We start from the raw sequence: 18,683 nt of genomic DNA on the forward strand, positions 1-18,683 counted from the left end.
CTAGAAAATTCCATGTAAACAAATTTAAGGTTGTTATGTCATCCTGCTCTACTGACCCTATTGTTATTATGAAATATCCTTCTTGATCTTGTATAGTGATTCTTTCTTTAAGGGCAACTTTGTTAGGTATTAGTACTAGATATTAAACACTTTCCTTTTGTTAGTATTTGCGTGGTATTTATATTTCCATCCTTTTATTTTCCATCTACCTGTGTCCTCAGATATAATGTGAATCAGTTGTAATTAACAAAAATGTTGTTATTTTAAGATACAGTCTAACAGTTTTTATTTCTTTGGGATATTATGCAATTTACATTTAAACACATTTAAAGCACAACCATTTGTGTTTAAATCTAAATTTTTATTTCTTATGTTTTGCATCTCATCTGCTTTTTAAATTAATTTTTTAAAAAATTCTATTTCCTCCCCTTATTTGGTTTATAGTTAAACATGCTACACAATTTTTGCTATTTTATCAGTAAATGCTTTCAACCAGGGGTCATCAAACTATGGCCCATGGCCCAAGTCAACATGAAGCACTTATTCATCATAGTCTATCTTAAATTAGTAACAGCACTCCATGGACAAGGCAAGGTTATCAGGACATTTTAATCCTATTTATCTTCTCTTGTTTTTTGTATTACCTTTTTATGTGTTTTATTTTCATACATATCTGAAACTTCAAATATATTATAATTACTATTTTACATACTCATTTAGATTTACATAAATAATTACACTTTTTACTTATCTTTTTTTACCTTCCTGCATTGCTGTGGTTTTATCTAGGATAATTTTCTTTCTCCCTATGGAAATTTCTTTAGAATATATTTTATTGTGGGTCTACTGGTGATAAAACCAGGATTTTTCTTTTTTGCCTGAAAATATTTTGATTTGCCTTTATTTTTGAATGATATTTTTGTTAATTATATTGTTCTGGAATGACAAAAATGTTCTATTACCATTTAAAAGATGATATTTCATTATCATCAGGCTTCCATATTTTCTGTTGTATAACCAGCTGTTGAAATATAAGTGTTCTTTTGGAAGTATTGTGTCTTTTTTTTTCCTCTGGCTGCTTTTGTGTTTTGTTTCCAGCAATTTTTCCCATGATGTGGCTCTGAGTAATTTTTTTCTTTGTTTTTCATGATTGGTTTTATAGAAGTTCTTGAATTTGTGGTTTGATATCTTTCATTTGTTTTGGAAAATTCTCAACCATCATTATCTTCTCAAATATTATGTCTTTTCTTTCCTCTCTTTTGTCATTTCCTGGGACTCCATTGGCTTTTAGGAAGTTTTATCATCAGTATGTCTCCACCACCCCTTTTTTCTGTCTATTTTTCAATCAGTTTTTTTTTTTTTTTTGCGGTATGCAGGCCTCTCACTGCTGTGCCTCCCCCGTTGCGGAGCACAGGCTCCGGACGCGCAGGCTCCGGACGCGCAGGCTCAGCGGCCATGGCTCACGGGCCCAGCCGCTCCGCGGCACATGGGATCCTCCCAGACCGGGGCACGAACCCGCATCCCCTGCATCGGCAGGCGGACTCTCAACCACTTGCGCCACCAGGGAGGCCCTCAATCAGTTTTATATAAACCTATTTTCTTTCTATTTGCTGAAACCTTAATCTGTAGTTAAATCTATTTAATTATTAATTTCAGATAATTTTTGAGCTTTAAGGTTTAACATTTTTCAGCTTTAAGATTTTTATTTTATTTTACAGAGATGCAGTTATTCTGAGGAAAATTTTTATTTATTAATTTTTTAAACATATTAATTATAGGTACTTAAAGGTCCAAGTCTATAACTCAAAAAATGAGATTAACCTAGCATGTTTTCCTATTGCCTTGCATGTGTGTGTTTTCTCTTGGTTTTGGACATTTGTTCCGATTTCTTGATAAGACTGTTAAACTTTATTAAATACTGGATATTGCTTACAAAAAAATTGTAGAGGTTCTGGTTGACGCTATCTTCCAATGGGTAGAATTTAGGGGGTTTTTTTGTTTGTTTGTTTTTTTAGTAGTCAAACTGAGTAAGGTCGGTGTACCTTGAACTAGTTAAGGCTATTTCCAAGCTGCATTTAGTTAAAGGAAATAGCTTTTCTGGATTCTCAGTGTAAAGCCTGAGGTATTTCTCATGGCTTCTTTTCTCCTGCAGACCCTGAACTCTAATTTTTATCTCCTCAGTACTTGGAGACCATGAGAATTCCTGCTTAAAGTTTTGCCACTTAGCAGCCACTTTCTGCTTGGTTTCTGAACATAAAGTTCTGTGCATTCAGTTTAGGAATTTGTAAATGTATCTAGGAAAAATTGTGATCTCTGATCTATCTGTTGGATTCATTTTTCTGTGACTTGATTTTTCTGAAATTTTAGCCATCAGTCTTAGTAACCTTGATAATCTTGAACTTTGAATTCTGTTTCCCAGGCCCAGTGAGATGGCTGCAAGCTCTAACTTACTTCCTGCTCTTCTGCACCTATACTGTATGGTGAAAAAAAACAAGTCCCCAAGGGGGTGTGTGGCATCTAATATAGAGCTTACTGCTCTCCTGCTATTCTATTCTCCTAAGGATTTGGTTCCTCATGTACATATTGTCCTATTCCCCAATGTCCTGAAAATCAAACCAAACCAAACAAACAAAAAACAGCGTTTAAAGTACTTATTTAGATTTGCAGTTGTAATTAGTAGGGGTGTAGGGGTTAGTCTGATTCAGCTACTATGACATGGCTAGAGGTGGTATTCCTACCTCAGTAATTTTTACTTTAATTTTAAACTTCATCACTTCTGCTTTTTGAGGTTCATTTTCTTGCTCTTTTTCTGACTCATTACCTTGAAAGCTCTCTTCATCTATTTGCATTCTTTCTTGTACTTTTTTTTAAGACTGCACCTCTTCTTCTCAGCTTCACTTTAGCTGTATTCCACAGGTTGTGGTTTCTGGTTTGTACCTCCCCCACAACCTTCCTGAATGTTCTGGAATTTCCCTTTGGGTTTCTTATTTAAACCAAGATAAGAAAAATTGTATTGTTTCAAAACCTCTAGATGCTAGACTGTTTTTGATTTCTGGTTTTGTTAATAATTTCCAATTTTATTATATCCCACATAATGAATACATTATTTACATTTTGGAATTTGTTGAGGCTTCTTTTTCAGTCTAAGATACGAATTTTAATGAGTGTTTTCATGCCACTTGAAAAGAAAGTGTATTCTCTGTTTTCAAATTACTAACCTCCCACCTCCCTACCCCATCTCTCTCTCTCTGTCTCTGTCCATTTCTCTGTCTGTCTCATTGACTGTTTTCTGGCTTGAATTCAACATTGTTATGATCCTTAACTTTCATTTTGTTTGCTCTTATACGTTGCCCAGTATTTTATTTTTAATCTTTCCAAATCAGATTTTTTCATTGCTTCTTGTATATAGCGCACAATTTTATTTTTCATTGTATTACAATATTTTACTTTAAAGAAGTTAGGTCACTTACTTTCATTGATATTTTAGAGAAATTTGAGTTTAATTTGGCACATTATTTTATACTATGCCTCTGCTTATATAACTTTGCTTTTTAAAAATCTTTCACTCTGTAGTGATTTGCACTGTTTCCTCTGAAAAAAAGATTTTTTATTGTATCTATAAGTTTATATATTACTTTTATACACTGCATATTTACATTGCATTACTTCTGTATTAGTAACAATAATACAATTTCCATGTCCTCCCTTTTTTTTTTTTCGGTACGTGGGCCTCTCACTGTTGTGGCCTCTCCCATTGCGGAGCACAGGCTCCGGATGCGCAGGCTCAGCGGCCATGGCTCACGGGCCCAGCCGCTCTGTGGCATGTGGGATCCTCCCGGACCGGGGCACGAACCCGTGTCCCCTGCATCAGCAGGTGGACTCTCAACCACTGCGCCACCAGGGAAGCCCCATGTCCTCCCTTCTTAACCTTCTCCCAATCTAACAAACTGAGTTTACTATATTATTTTTGGTTTTAGCTACCTTTGTACTACTATATTTACATTTTAAAAATCAACATTAAGTGATATTATTTGACTTCCAGGTACTATAAATTAGGAAATAATTGCATGCACGTACATGCCAAGAACAAACACGTGTTACTCCTTGCCTGTGGACTTTTTCTGATCTGTTGGCAAAATCTGGCTGCCAGAAGTGACTGCTTTTATTTTGAAAAATATTTTTGTATTGCATTTATATTAAAGGACAGTTTGGCTGTGTATGACATTCTTGGGTGAAAATTAAATATATAACACCCTTGTCTTCTTGCGTTTAATATTGCTGAGGAAAAATGTGAAGGCAGCCTGATATTTCCACCACCCCTTTTACATGTACTAAACTTTAAAGGAATACTTTCTATCTTTTAAGTTTAGAAACTTTATTCCAATATATCTAGTGCTTTTTTAAATTTAAGTATGGTTGATTTACAATGTGTTAATTTCTGCTGTATGGCAAAGTGATTCAGTTATACATATATATACATTATTTTTTAATATTCTTTTCCATTATGGTTTATCATAGGCTACTGAATGTAGTGCTCTGTGCTATACAGTGGACCTTGCTGTTTATCCATCCCATATATTATAGCTTACATCTGCTCCTCCAACCCCTCTCCCTTGGCAACCACAAGTCTGTTCTCTATGTCCATGAGTCTGTTTCTGTTTTGTAGATAGGTTCATTTGTGTCACATTTTAGATTCCACATATAAGTGATATCATATGGTATTTGTCTTTTCTTTCTGGCTTACTTCACTTAGTATGATAATAAACAAATGAGACCTATGTATGATACCTAGTACAATAATAAACAAATGGGACCTTAGTATGATAATAAATGAGACCTAATCAAACTTACAAGCTTTTGCACAGGAAAGGAAACCATTAAAAAAAAAAAGACAACCTACAGAATGGGAGAAAATACTTGCAAATGATGTGACTGACAAGGGCTTAATTTCCAAAATATACAAACAGCTCATAGAACTCAACAACAAAAAAGCAAACAACCCAATCGAAAAATGGGCAGAAGACCTAAATAGACATTTCTCCAGAGAAGAAATGCAAATGGCCAATAGGCACATGAAAAGATGTTTAACATCACTAATTATTAGAGAAATGCAAATCACAGCTACAATGAGGTACCACCTCATGCCAATCAGAATGGCCATAATCAAAAACTCTACAAATAACAAATGCTGGAGAGGATGTGGAGAAAAGGGAACACTTCTACACTGTTGGTGGGAATGTAAATTGGTGCAGCCACTGCGGAAAACAGTATGGAGGTTCCTCAGAAAACGAAAAACAGAATTTCTATATGATCCAGCAATCCCACTCCTGGACATATATCCAGACTACACTCTAATCCAAAAGGACACACACACCCTTATATTCATATCAGCACTATTCACAATAGCCAAGACATGGAAACAACCTAAATGTCTATTGACAGATGAATAGATATATTCATATGAATAGAATCTATTCATATGAATAGATATATGTGATATACACATATACACAATGGAATACTACTCAGACATAGAAAAGAACAAAATAATGCCATTTGCGGCAACATGGATACAACTATAATATATCTAGTTTAGATTATTCTCAGATATGGTATGCCATTTTAACATGTAGTTCCAATGATATCTGGAAATTTTTCTTCAATGAATCTTTAAATATTTATTTGTTCATTTACTTTGGGACTCTAATTATGCCTATATTGAATATTTTTCTTCTGGCTTTCCTAACTAAAGTTTTCCTTCTGTATTTTAACTCTTCATTTCCATTCTTTTCGGTTTGTTTTACTTATTCCTGTTCTCTATGTACCTTACATATTTTCAGCAGCTTTTATTTTTTTATATTGCTTCCAGTTTTACTTTTATTTCAGTTATGATTTAATTTTTTCCTTTTACTTCTTTCCTTAACATAGATAATCTATGTTTTATCTTTTCCTCATATCTTAATATCTTTTCTGACGTCTTGTGTCCATGTTTTATATTCCTAATTAACAGGAGGATTACTACATTAAGATTCTGGAATATTAATTCCAAGATATTTTGTTTCAATTTTCATTGTTTCTTGGCAATATTTTTCTGGTGAGTTTTCATTATCTGTCTTGCTTTCTATTCCTTTTCTCCTGTTTTACTCATTATTTTTGTATGTATGCATCCTTATGTGAGGTGATTTTTCTTGTTCATATATTTGAGGAATTTCACTTGGGAAGGGACCTGTGATTTGATCTGGATTAATGATTACTGTACATATAATACAAAAGTAGTCTTTATTTCTCCCAATCCAATACACAGGAGATATTTTGGCAGATGTTTTTATAGTGCAAAAGGCTTATCTGCCCCTACTCCTATTTACCCTGTGGACAGACTGTTTCTTCTCAGTGGGACTTTCTAACTAATTCTTTGTTTGACCCTGTGTTCTCTGCTTCTCAAATATATGACATATTCATGTCAGAGAAAATTTTGTTGTCAGCCTTTTCTCCTATGCCCAACAGTTGCAAACAAGAGTTGTTTATATTCAGTGTACTCTTTTTACCATAAAAATATCATCTTATGGTTTTTTGGGGGGACCAACTGCTGTAAATACCCTACCTCTAGTTTTTTCTCCACAGCTTATTTGTGGTTTTGGGTTTTGCTGACACATAATTTATTTGAAGCTGGGCTTTGCCTGTTTCTTACTTTCTTTGATGCATTGGTTGATATTTAACTGGAGAAGGGGAAACTGTTAACTTTTCATCATCAATTTCAAATTGGATGTCTGACCTACATTTCAGTCTTTGATTTTAAGAGCCTAAAGGAAACAGAGAAAACTCCTGGTCCAAGCATCTCATTTTGCAGAAGGTGAAATTCAGGCTAAAGTAAAATGATTCCAAAGGCCAATACCAAACTTATTATAAATAGCAAAATAAAAAGCCCTCCCAGATCTCCTAATTGTCAATCCAATGCCATTTAAGCTACACAAACTATTGCATTTCAAAACTTCTGGTGAAACATGTCTCAAAGTAAGTAACTTGCTAGCAAGTTAGGAAAATATTTGCAAAAATTGGAAAGATGGATGAATTTTCTCAATAAGCAAGTGCCAACTTTCATCTAACATTTCCACTAGAATAAAAAAAGATATTTTGATATGGGTCCAAATTAAATATTAAAGTAGTTTTAGGGATTAATGGTGTGATGATCTCAGGTTTTTGAAATGATGGTGGGATTATTACTATTGAACACTGTGCTGGTCAGTGGACGGAGAATGCCTGATTCTGTACTGCCGGATTTATCACTCTTCCTCAGGAGTTATCTGAAGGAAGCAAAATCAAGGGCACTTAATTATTATCTGACACTTTGCTCAAGAAACCCATGGATTTATTCTGGACTTCTGGGCTACTGTGTGTTTTAGAATAAAACCTCATTTTTCTTTCTGAACCCAAATTTTAATATATTAATTCATCAGTCTATATTTGTGCTAGATGCAGTTCTATGCGCTGGGTAGGGAGTGATTGAAAAAAAAAGAAAAAATCTCTGCCTTCATAGAGCTAATGCTTTGATATGGGAGACAGACAGTAATCATATTCATAGGTCAATAGATTGATAGACAAATAACTGATTGTTGCCATAAAAAAATGAAATGAAGCAGTGAGTGAATGTGTCTCCTTCATGTCCCTCCTGTTACTAAGAGGTGAGCCCATGTTTGAAGAGCTCTGGAGGCTCTAAGGGAATAGGTTTAAGGATTGTAGAACTGCAGGCTCACCTATATGCCATTTCAGGTTGGAGGTAGGTGGTATTTTAGCACTTAAAGGTCTACCTTATTAGGATAACCTGAACTTCATCTTGCCTTACGGTTATATACTTTAAAATTTATTTCATAATGTATTTCTGTGCCACTGGGTCCAATTAAGGAACCAGTTCAATTAGACTTCCCATGAGGTACTACAGAGAGTGACAGGGGTGGGAACAACAAAATAATGGAAAAAAAGAAACTTCTGTAGTGACATTTGAGTTGAAATTTAATTGATGAGAAAATGAAGACTTGCAGAGACTTCAGTGTGGAGTGTAGGAATAACAGGCTTGACATGTTTGAGGCATAGAAAGGAGGATAGTGTAGCCAGAGTGTTAAAAAGGAAACAGAGAGTGTTGAAAGATTAAATTTTGGTGATGGGCAGGACTCAAATCACAGAGGTGCTTGAAGTCCTGGAAGGTCTATGGACCTTTTACTTTCTCTATAATAGGAAGCCGTTGGTGGTTTTTCATTTGTTTGCTTGCTTAGTAAAAGAGAAACAGGACTGGTTATGTTTAGCTAATGTGTAGAGAATTAATTGTAAAGGACAGGATGGAAGCAGCAAGATCAGTTACAAGACTTTCGTAGTAAGCCAGGCTTGTGCTCATGGGATAGCAGTGGATATGGAGCCATGTAGATAGACACATGATATTCAGAGATTTCAAAATATCTGAAAACATAGGGGAAGCATTTCATTATTTTTATTACACATTTTTCAGGTTAGTCGTTGTATGTATGACTTTAAGAAGTTTTTCACCTGAAGATGTCTCTAGAGGTTGAAGGAAACTGTTCCCTGATGAGGGAAATTTGGCTCTGGCTTGAATTCTTCCACAGGCCCCCACCCTTAGCTCCTGCCACAACCCATAGACTTTTATTACTGGGGTCTATCATTTCATGGGCATCTCTCCTGAGGAATACTGGAAAGATGGTTCAATGTTACCCAGGTCTATGGTGACCACCCGACTTCTGCAAACTTTTAGATGCATTTGTATGAAAAACGTAGGGTGTTCAGGACGCTCTCCTGCCACCTCTTCTCCACTCTGCCATCAGTCTTGTTAAAATTATTTATTTATTTCGTTTTATTGGGGTATAGTTGTTTTACAATGTTGTGTTCCTATCTACGGTACAGCAAAGTGAAGTAGAGTTCACTGTGCTATACAGCAGGTTCTCATTAGTTCTCTATTTCATACATATTTGTGTATATATGTCAATCCCAGTCTCAATTCATCCCACCCCCCGCTTTCCCCCCTTGGTTTCCATATGTTTGTTCTCTACAACTGTGTCTCTATTTCTGCCTTGCAAACTGGTTCACCTGTACTATTTTTCTAGATTCCACATATATGCGTTAATATACCACATTTGTCTTTCTCTTTCTGCCTTACTTCACTCTGTATGACAGTGTCTAGGACCATCTACATCTCTATAAATATCCCAATTTTGTTCCTTTTTATGGCTGAATAATATTCCATTGTGTGTGTGTGTGTGTGTGTGTGTGTGTGTGTGTGTATACACCACATCTTCTTTATCCATGCATCTGTCCATGGACATTTAGGTTGCTTCCATGACCTGGCTGTTGTAAATAGTGCTGCAATGAATATTGGGGTGCATGTGTCTTTTTTTTATTAATTAATTAATTTATTTTTGACTGTGTTGGGTCTTCATTTCTGTGCGAGGGCTTTCTCTAGTTGTGGCAAGTGGGGGCCACTCTTCATCGCGGTGCATGGGCCTCTCACTGTCGCGGCCTCTCTTGTTGTGGAGCACAGGCTCCAGATGCGCAGGCTCAGTAGCTGTGGCTCACAGGCCTAGTTGCTCCGCGGCATGTGGGATCCTCCCAGACCAGGGCTCGAACCCGTGTCCCCTGCATTAGCAGGCAGATTCTCAACCACTGCGCCACCAGGGAAGCCTGCATGTCTCTTTTTGAATTATGGTTTTCTCGGGGTATATGCCCAGCAGTGGGATTGCTGGCTCGTATGGCAGTTCTATGTTTAGTTGTTGTTTTTTTTTTTTTTTTTTTTTTGCGGTATGCGGGCCTCTCACTGCTGTGGCCTCTCCCGTTGCGGAGCACAGGCTCCGGACACACAGGCTCTGCGGCCATGGCTCGCGGGCCCAGCCGCTCCGCGGCATGCGGGATCCTCCGGGACAGGGGCACGAACCCGTGTCCCCTGCATCGGCAGGCGGACTCTCAACCACTGCGCCACCAGGGAAGCCCTATGTTTAGTTTTTTAAGGAACCTCCATACTGTTCTCCATAGTGGCTGCCGTCATTCTGATGCCTCCTTATCTACAGCACAGCTTAGCAGCATAAGTTGCTCTGCAGGTTGAATGGTGAGCCAAATTTCAGAGGTAAGATAGACATTTGCCTTGACCTAGTAGAGGATGAAAATGATCAGGGTTTTCACTTAATATCTGGTAGGAGATGCACCCCATGGGAAAAAGTAAGCGAAGGAAAAACAGCTATGTTCTCTGTCTCTCCCAGCTCTCTTTTATTGACTGAAGTCGTAGTGAGGTGGTAATGAGGATGATTTTTGGTGGTGGGGCCAGTTCTCTGCCCAGCAGGGCCTCTTTCTCAATGTTCAATTATTAATTCAACAAATATTTATTGAATATCTACTTTATTTTAGATACTGCAGGAGGTGCTAAGGCCACAGAAATGAAAAGACAACCATAGTCCCTACCCTCAATGTCTGAAAACATCAGCTGCTTTAGTTTATAGTATAAACTTTCATTTCTTATTGTTTCTACCGGAAATCAAATGTTTTAACTTTTTAATGATTGTATATGCTTATGTGGGTTAAATAATTGGAATATGAAAGTGAATTATTTCTTTTTCTATGATTCTATTTTCTTGTTATTGGTAATCATATTTACCCTATTTATTCAGTTTAACTTCTCCTCTTTTATCCCAATTCCTTGGCCAATACAAATCTTATCATCTTTTTAATGGAATTTTAACTCAGGACATTGAATAAATGATGGCTGTGATCTTCTTATACATGGGAACTTGCTCATTTTATAGCTCAGTTCCCTGGAAGGCTATGCTATATTTTAAGTTAGGCTGGGAATTAAGCACTATGCTTAAATCACTCCAGTCTGTCAGTAACCAACTATGTTATTTTCTGTGCCTTCACTATCCACAGATCTTTATAAAAGCGTTTGAATTATTTATTGCTGCATAAAACAAATGACCTCAAATTTTAGTGGCTTAAAATTTGATATTTCTCACTATTCTGCGATCTAAGCTGGGCTTAGGTGGGTGGTTCTTCTGTTCCAAATGGTGACTACTGTTGCTTGAATATCCAGAATGGCTTCTTTACTCCTGTCTCCCTCCTTAGCTGTGATGGATGGAATAACTAGGGATTGGCTGGATATTTCTCTTGAGCACATGGTCTATCAGGGTAGCTGGATCTCTTTAAGTAGTAGCTCAGGGTTTCAAGGGAGAGCATTACAGTGCAAACCCCAATATGCAAGCCTTTATTAAGCCTCTGCTTGTATTTAGTTTGTTAATGTTCCATTGGTCCAAGATAGTTAAATGGCCAACCCCTGAGTCAATGTCAAAAAGAACTAAATGAGGGCATGTATACTAGGAGGGCTGGTGCATTAGTGGGCCACCAATATAACAGCTACCATAGGTGTCCCTCTGGCCTCTGATGATCCATATTCCCCTAACATGAAAAATATATTCAGTGCTTCCTAAGATCTGCAGTGTCACTCCATGACAGCCTCAGACATAGGCCTGAAACTGAGGCTTCATGTTCAGAATATCATCAACTAAACTGAGTCCAAGTATGGCTGAGGCTCCTGGCGTGACATCCCTCAGATAACTTTTTAAGAGCCTTATCTTTTTTTTTTTTTTTTTCGGTACGAGGGCCTTGCACTGTTGTGGCCTCTCCCGTTGCGGAGCACAGGCTCTGGACGCGCAGGCTCAGCGACCATAGCTCAGGGGCCCAGCCGCTCCGCGGCATGTGGGATCCTCCTGGACTGGGCCCCAAACCCGTGTCCCCTGCATCGGCAGGCGGACTCTCAACCACTGCACCACCAGGGAAGCCCTTTAAGTGCCTTATCTTGATTACAGAGCACTGTAAAGTAAAAATTATCTGCTTCCTCCACCCACCCCAACCCCAAAGCAAACATACAATCATGAGATAGGAGCAGGATAATTTAAATTAATACTTCTATTCAAGGGTGGTGGTGGTGTGTGTACAGCATAGCAGTCATTGGTTCATAGCAATTCTGAAATCCACCTGGGCAAATATTTTCAGTTCCCCCTCCTCTGAGATTTAGAGGAAAATCTACTCTCATATCCAAGGAAGAAATCCCATTTAGCTTCTGATGAACACATGTAATGTTTAAATCAGTGGTAGCCTGCATTGCATGTGAGTTCAGTAGAACTCTCAAGAATTTCTCCAGCACACAATACCTAAGTACATGGCTAGAGGATAATTTGGACAAGGACTAGGGGAATCATTACCATGAAAACTTTATTTGATGATACAGGGTTCTTCCTTCTAGGTATCTCTTTCATTCAGTGGTTTCCAAATCTGTGAAATGGCTCAGGTCTGAAAGCTATTTTTCTTCAATATAGTTTGAACAATGTATAGATTGAACAGTATCTTGGTTGGCTGCCAAGTTTTTTCATCCCAGGAGCTCTGTGTTCTATTAGTCATCTCCATAGGTCTCTGAAGGTCAGGCTTCCCCATTTGTCATGCCAGTCTTGCTGCTAATTACATTTATTGTGTCCATTTTGTTTCTGGTGGTTAAAATATTGGATTCATTATTTTGGGATTTTATCATCCCCTTTACTTCCTGGGATCCTCCTTATGTAAAAGCCCTGGCCTTCGGAGGACAACTGCTACTAAGCTTCTTAACAATTCTGGTTCCCCCCTCAGTAACGCATTCTTTTATCACTTTGATAAACAGAGTGTCCCTTGGGCCTCTCTATAAAACATAGTCCTCTCATGAGTGTCTGTCTGCTGTAATATTTTCTCTCTAGCAAGCCTATCTGAACTCTTAAGCACCTTGTTCTACCATTTGTCATAGCAGTTCTACTTCATGTAACAAGAGCCTTCAATTTTTCCAAGCTTCAGAGTTCCAATTAAGCAGTGTTGTAGCACCATCTCCATCTCCCGAGGCTTTCCAGAATGTTAAATACTATATCACAAGAAGATGAACCCATATTGAAACACCCTCCATTATCCAGCTTTATGTTTCACTTGACTTCATTCATCTCCTTTAGGATCCAGTCCTGAATCTTGCTGGTATATGTTGGCTAGGTCTTCCAGCTCCTTTGACTTATAGACCCTTTCTTCCTTTAGGGGGCCCACCTCTTCCTTTACCTGGTTATGTTGTAGCTAGACCCTGCTTATTAATATGGTGGCCAAGAGAGGAGTGGAGATGAAACATGAGAAGAAATCTTACCTTCTAAGGCACAAGCTTGTGTATTATTGTCAAGCAAGGAGGAAGTGCTGGCCTTTATCTTGAGAAGTGGTGTACTTCTCTGGGCACAGAGAGTTCAGAGGAATCCAGAGATTAACATTTTCTAGGTGCATCAACACAGAGACTCAGATATCACCATCTCAAGTTTCAGGGTCCATTCCTTCCCAATTAGAGCCCTGATCTTGGCATAGCCGACTGTTGGGATTGAGAATTCAAACTTCTCTGGAGTTCTGCTACTCATAAAATTAAGTGTGGGCCCTGATCCTAAGCCTTCTCTGACCTTCCGGTACAGCAGATGAGAATCTCTTTATTCTTTATGTGCTGCCCAGGAGGCCCTCTGTCTTTCACAATTTGTTTTATATTGGTGATTAATCACCCTCAGCCTTTGTTTTCTTCTTTCAATGCACCAGTGGCTCTTTCTGCAGCTATCCAATTCCATGGTCCTTATCATTACTATTTTTCCCAAACCTCTCATGTGCCTGAGGTATTGTACTCATCAATTCATCCTTTCCACTGGCATCCCATCCCAGTTCACCACTGAAAAAAAAAAATTAGCAATTACACTGAAACCACATGCCAGGAGCTCTCGGGGCCAGTGATGAAGTCCTCAGGCCTGGAGTGAGATCCAGCTCCAAATTTTACTTTTAGGTCTGCTTCCTAGGGCCATTCCTGGTACCAACTGTCACAGGTTCTCTTGGGAATAATTCTGATATTTACATGCATGAGGTTTGTTGAGAAATAGTCCTAGGAACAATACATACAAGTGGTAAGGGAAGTACGACTGGGCAAAGGAAGAAGCTGAACAAAGAAGCAGTTGTGGGCCTCCCTGGTGGCGCAAGTGGTTGAGAGTCCGCCTGCCGATGCAGGGGATACGGGTTCGTGCCCCGGTCTGGGAGGATCCCATATGCCGCGGAGCGGCTGGGCCCGTGAGCCATGGCCGCTGAGCCTGCGCGTCCGGAGCCTGCGCGTCCGGAGCCTGTGCTCCGCAACGGGGGAGGCCACAACAGTGAGAGGCCCGCATACCGCAAAAAAAAAAAAAAAAAAAAAAAAAGAAGCAGTTGCAACAGAGACCTCAGGCCATACTTCAGGGAGTTCTCATGCTAGATGACCCTTCAAAGTTTTCCCACTTGGGTAAGGAGTCCAGCCCTTGCACTTCCACATTGAACTTCCACTGGAGCTCTTGTACTCCTGGATACAGGTGATCTTGTAGGCAAGATGAGTAACCTTGAGCAAGGCAACTTCTTTTTGCCAAGGGCAATTCCTGGAGAGCACACAGTTGTGAGTTGTCCTTAGCCCATACTCCCAGAGGTTGAGGGGTGAGTGCCATAGAATTAAGAAGTGTATGCCACAGCATGCAGTAACTGGGCCAACTGCTAAAGTCACTAGGTTTTTCAAGCTGATCTTTTATAGTAGACATTTATTTTTTAATCTACCCACATTCCTTCTTTCCTCCTTCTGGGGATACTGTCTACCTTTTCCTGGGAAATGGTTTTCTCTAATCCAACCATGTGCTCTGAATTTGTGTGACCCTCTTTTAACAGATCCTAACTCCTCCTCCAACTATTGTTGATGGTCTCAAAGACAGGCCCCTGACCTCAGGAAGATGAATCAGCATGCTCCACACCTCCCTCGCTAACTGCAAAGATTAGCTCTGGAATTAATTTAGGTCTTGAATTAATTTAATTACATTAAAGCCCTTCTTTATGAATTTTTTATCATAGTTTTATTGAGATATAATTCACATACCATAAAATTCACCCTTTTTTTTTTTTTTTTTGCGGTATGCGGGCCTCTTACTGTTGTGGCCTCCCCCGTTGCGGAGCACAGGCTCCGGACGCGCAGGCTCAGCGGCCATGGCTCACGGGCCCAGCCGCTCCGCGGCATATGGGATCCTCCCAGACCAGGGCACGAACCCGTATCCCCTGCATCGGCAGGCGGACTCTCAACCACTTGCGCCACCAGGGAGGCCCAAAATTCACCCTTTTAAAGAGTATAATCCAGTCATTATTAGTATATTCACAGAGTCCCACAATCACTTCCGATATCTAATTTTAGAATAATTTACATCACCCTGAAAAAAAACCCTGGACTCAGCGTTCACTCTCCATCTGCCCCTAACCCCACACCCTTGGCAATCACTAATCTACTTTTTGTCCCTAAGGACTTGCCTATTCTGGACATTCCGTATAAATAGAATGATAACAGCATGTGGTCTTTGGCGAGTGGCTTCTTTAACTTGACATAATGATTCCCTGTTATAGTATGTATCAGTACTTCATTCTTTATATTGCAGGGTGATATTCCATTGTATGTTATACCACAGTTTTCTAATCCATTCATCAGTTGATGGACATTTGGATTGTTTCCACTTTTTGACTCTTATGGATAATGCTGCTGTGAACATCTGTGCCTCATGATTTTCTAAACTTGATACCAGAGAGCAACTCTCTATCCTACTCATTTTGCCTCAGCTGAGCAGGTTTTCGACATTTTGAGGCAGCTATTCTAGAATGAGAGAAAAGAAGTAGAGGGAGAGAGAACAGTCCCTTATTTCAGTTTTCCGCAAGGCCCAGGTACACCTCTCCTCTTCCCACAGTTTGGTCACATGATCTGATAAAATGTTCCATTTTACATAACCTGATTTGGGCTGGGATTCTATCATGTTCATACAAAAGAGTTCAGGGTAATACATGACTTCTGATAAAACCTTAAAGTGTGCTACCAGCAATGAAGCTGTTTAAATAATAAAAGTCCAAAGTTTAGAAGTAACTCACAGCTGCTCCCTCACTGTACCTCTGTCATCTCTTTGTGGAAATAAGCTGCCTGTGGAAATAAACCCCAATCTTACTGCGCCAAACTCCAAAACTTACTTTGCTCAGAAGTCTTCCTAGTGATATTTAATCACCTCTTCCATTTCAGGCTTAAACAATTTGTTTGTACCTTTATTTAGGGTTTACTTCTATGTGAATTAAATTATCATTAGTTTACATATCTGCCTTCATTAGGCTGTAAGCTCTTTGAGACCTGGGACTCTTCTTGTTCAACTATGTGTTTCTAATAATTCTCACAGTAATTAATTCAGCAAACACATTAATTTTTACATTATCAGTCACCTATTCTATGCTTAGAACTATGATAGTCCTAGGGATAGAAAAATGAATAAGACCCTTTGAGGGGCTTACATTTTATTATAGGAAGGATATATTAAAATCAGTAAGAATAAACTGTATAAGTGTTGTTATGGTAAAAATGAGAATAAGCACAGGGGACAGGAAGTCACAGGAAGGTGTAATCCATTTTATCAGATCATATAATCAGGTTTATAGGCGAATCCACTCTTAAGCCCAAGGAGGGAATCCCCTTTAGCTTCTGACAAACAGATGTAATGGTTAAATCAGGGTTAATATGTACCATAGGTGAGTTCACTAATGAGCTTATTTCAGAGTCACGAAGTGGCCACAAGTCTTCAACTGATCTGTATTGTGATTTCTAGTTCACTGGGACATATATCAGACAGTGGATCTCTTCTCCCCTTGTGTCTGAATAGGAATTAGGTAGCTAGGCCTCCTCCATGGAATAGAAAGCATCCTAAGAGACTCCTACTAGACCATTCTCAGTGGTTTTCTTGTGTGGGAGGGAACCACCGTACCCTTGTGTAATATGTACTTCTGCAAAGGATGAAAAAAAATAACACGCCTACCTCATATGTAGCTTCACTCTTTCCTCTTTAAGGCAGTATTTTTGATGAAAAAAGAAGTTGGTGGCAAGATAAATTGCATTCTACCAGTTAGTCACTGAAATCAGATCCCATTTTACTAAGTACGAAAGGTATAAAAGGGGAAACTGTCAACACTGTTGGTACCTGTCCACTTCATTCAGAGTTTCAAGAGAAGACTGAAAAAAAATTACCACTTGCTAAAGGTATTGTAATAATGAGTAAGTTACAGTAGATTTAGAAAAAAAGTGACATTTAGCTCTATGGTACAGTAGCTTTACTGATCTATTATAATTTTTTGTTTGTTTTGGTGTAGGTTGGAATTCACTTGTGAAAATAGTTTCAGTGCACCAAGGAGCACTTGCCTTTTCCTGAATTGAGCTTACCTTTGAGATTATATTTTAATTATTTTAAATCGGTCAGGCATAGGGATAATTGATACTCAGGGAGAGTTTTCCTCACTATAAGGCTAAGCTAACCTTCCTATGCATGCCCTAATCTTCTAAATATCCCAAATAACCTAGTGCCTGCTCTATAATAATATTATATTTTCTCTATTATAATGTTGGAATACTCTATACTTTATTACAATTTCTATTATTTGTCTTATGGAACACACTCTAAGAATAGAAATTACGACACATAGTAGGTACTCAATATATAGTTGCTGACTGACTGGATAATAATCCATTATAATTGTTTTGAATATTCACTTTTTTTTTTCAAATTCCTTGGTGCTATTTCATGACAAGTATTCATTGTGCCTATAAAACAAAATTCTTTTATTTTTAAGTTGAACTTTTGTTAACGTAATTATTATACTATTAGGATAATTTTATGAATTATATATTTTAGCATATGAAATGTCCATCATTTATATATCATTATTAGAATATTATACATATAGAAAATGCTCAGTATGTATTTATAGAGTGAAAAGTAACTTTTATTTTTAATCTTAAATTTTTAAATTTATTTTCTTCTATTTGAGTTACTTGCAATATTACTTTCAGTAATTTCCAAAATAAACAGCAGATTTTTTTTTCAGTAGGAAACAAAAGTAAGAAAACTTATACAAAATATTTGCAGTGGCACAAGACTAAATGTATTCCTTAGATCCCTCAGCAAAATTTTTCAAAGTGCTCTCCCATTCACATTTCTAGCCATTAGGCAAATTTATCATACCCCTAACTTCCTCTGTTTCTGTGGGTATTCAAGCAACCTCCAGGGAGGTAGCTATATCCGTGACTTAAACTCTTATCTATCTTCTCTCAATATAGTTTTCAACATCCCTCTCCTATGTATATTTGACCTAGAGTCACAAAGAAATCACCCCTTAATAATGTCTTCTCTTTCCTTCAGAAGCATACATGATGTTTTTGATTCCAGGAGATCTTAATGAAGAAATATTTTTCATTGATCCCAATAATGATGGCCTGAGATTTCCCATAGCTATTCTCAAAGGCTTGGGATCCATGAACTCTACTTGAGGTCTAGTAAGAGAATGTAGAGCCTGTGACATTGAGAGCCCTTTGTCCTGAAATCTTAGATGACTCATGAGGGCAGAAGTCCTCCATGGCTGTCCTCTTAAAAAGACGAATTGGGACCACACAGCTGGTCTCTCAGGAGGTGGGGAATGCACTAGCCACAGGAAAGGAGCAAAATGAACTCTCAGAAGATCTGCATTTCTCTGTATTGGTTTCATGGCACCAACATTTCTGTTATTTGCTTTTGGAAAATGAAAACTCAATTTTTTGG

This window comes from Mesoplodon densirostris, chromosome 1 (genome assembly GCF_025265405.1).
Source record: "Mesoplodon densirostris isolate mMesDen1 chromosome 1, mMesDen1 primary haplotype, whole genome shotgun sequence".
In the NCBI taxonomy this organism is placed as follows: Eukaryota; Metazoa; Chordata; class Mammalia; order Artiodactyla; family Ziphiidae; genus Mesoplodon; species Mesoplodon densirostris.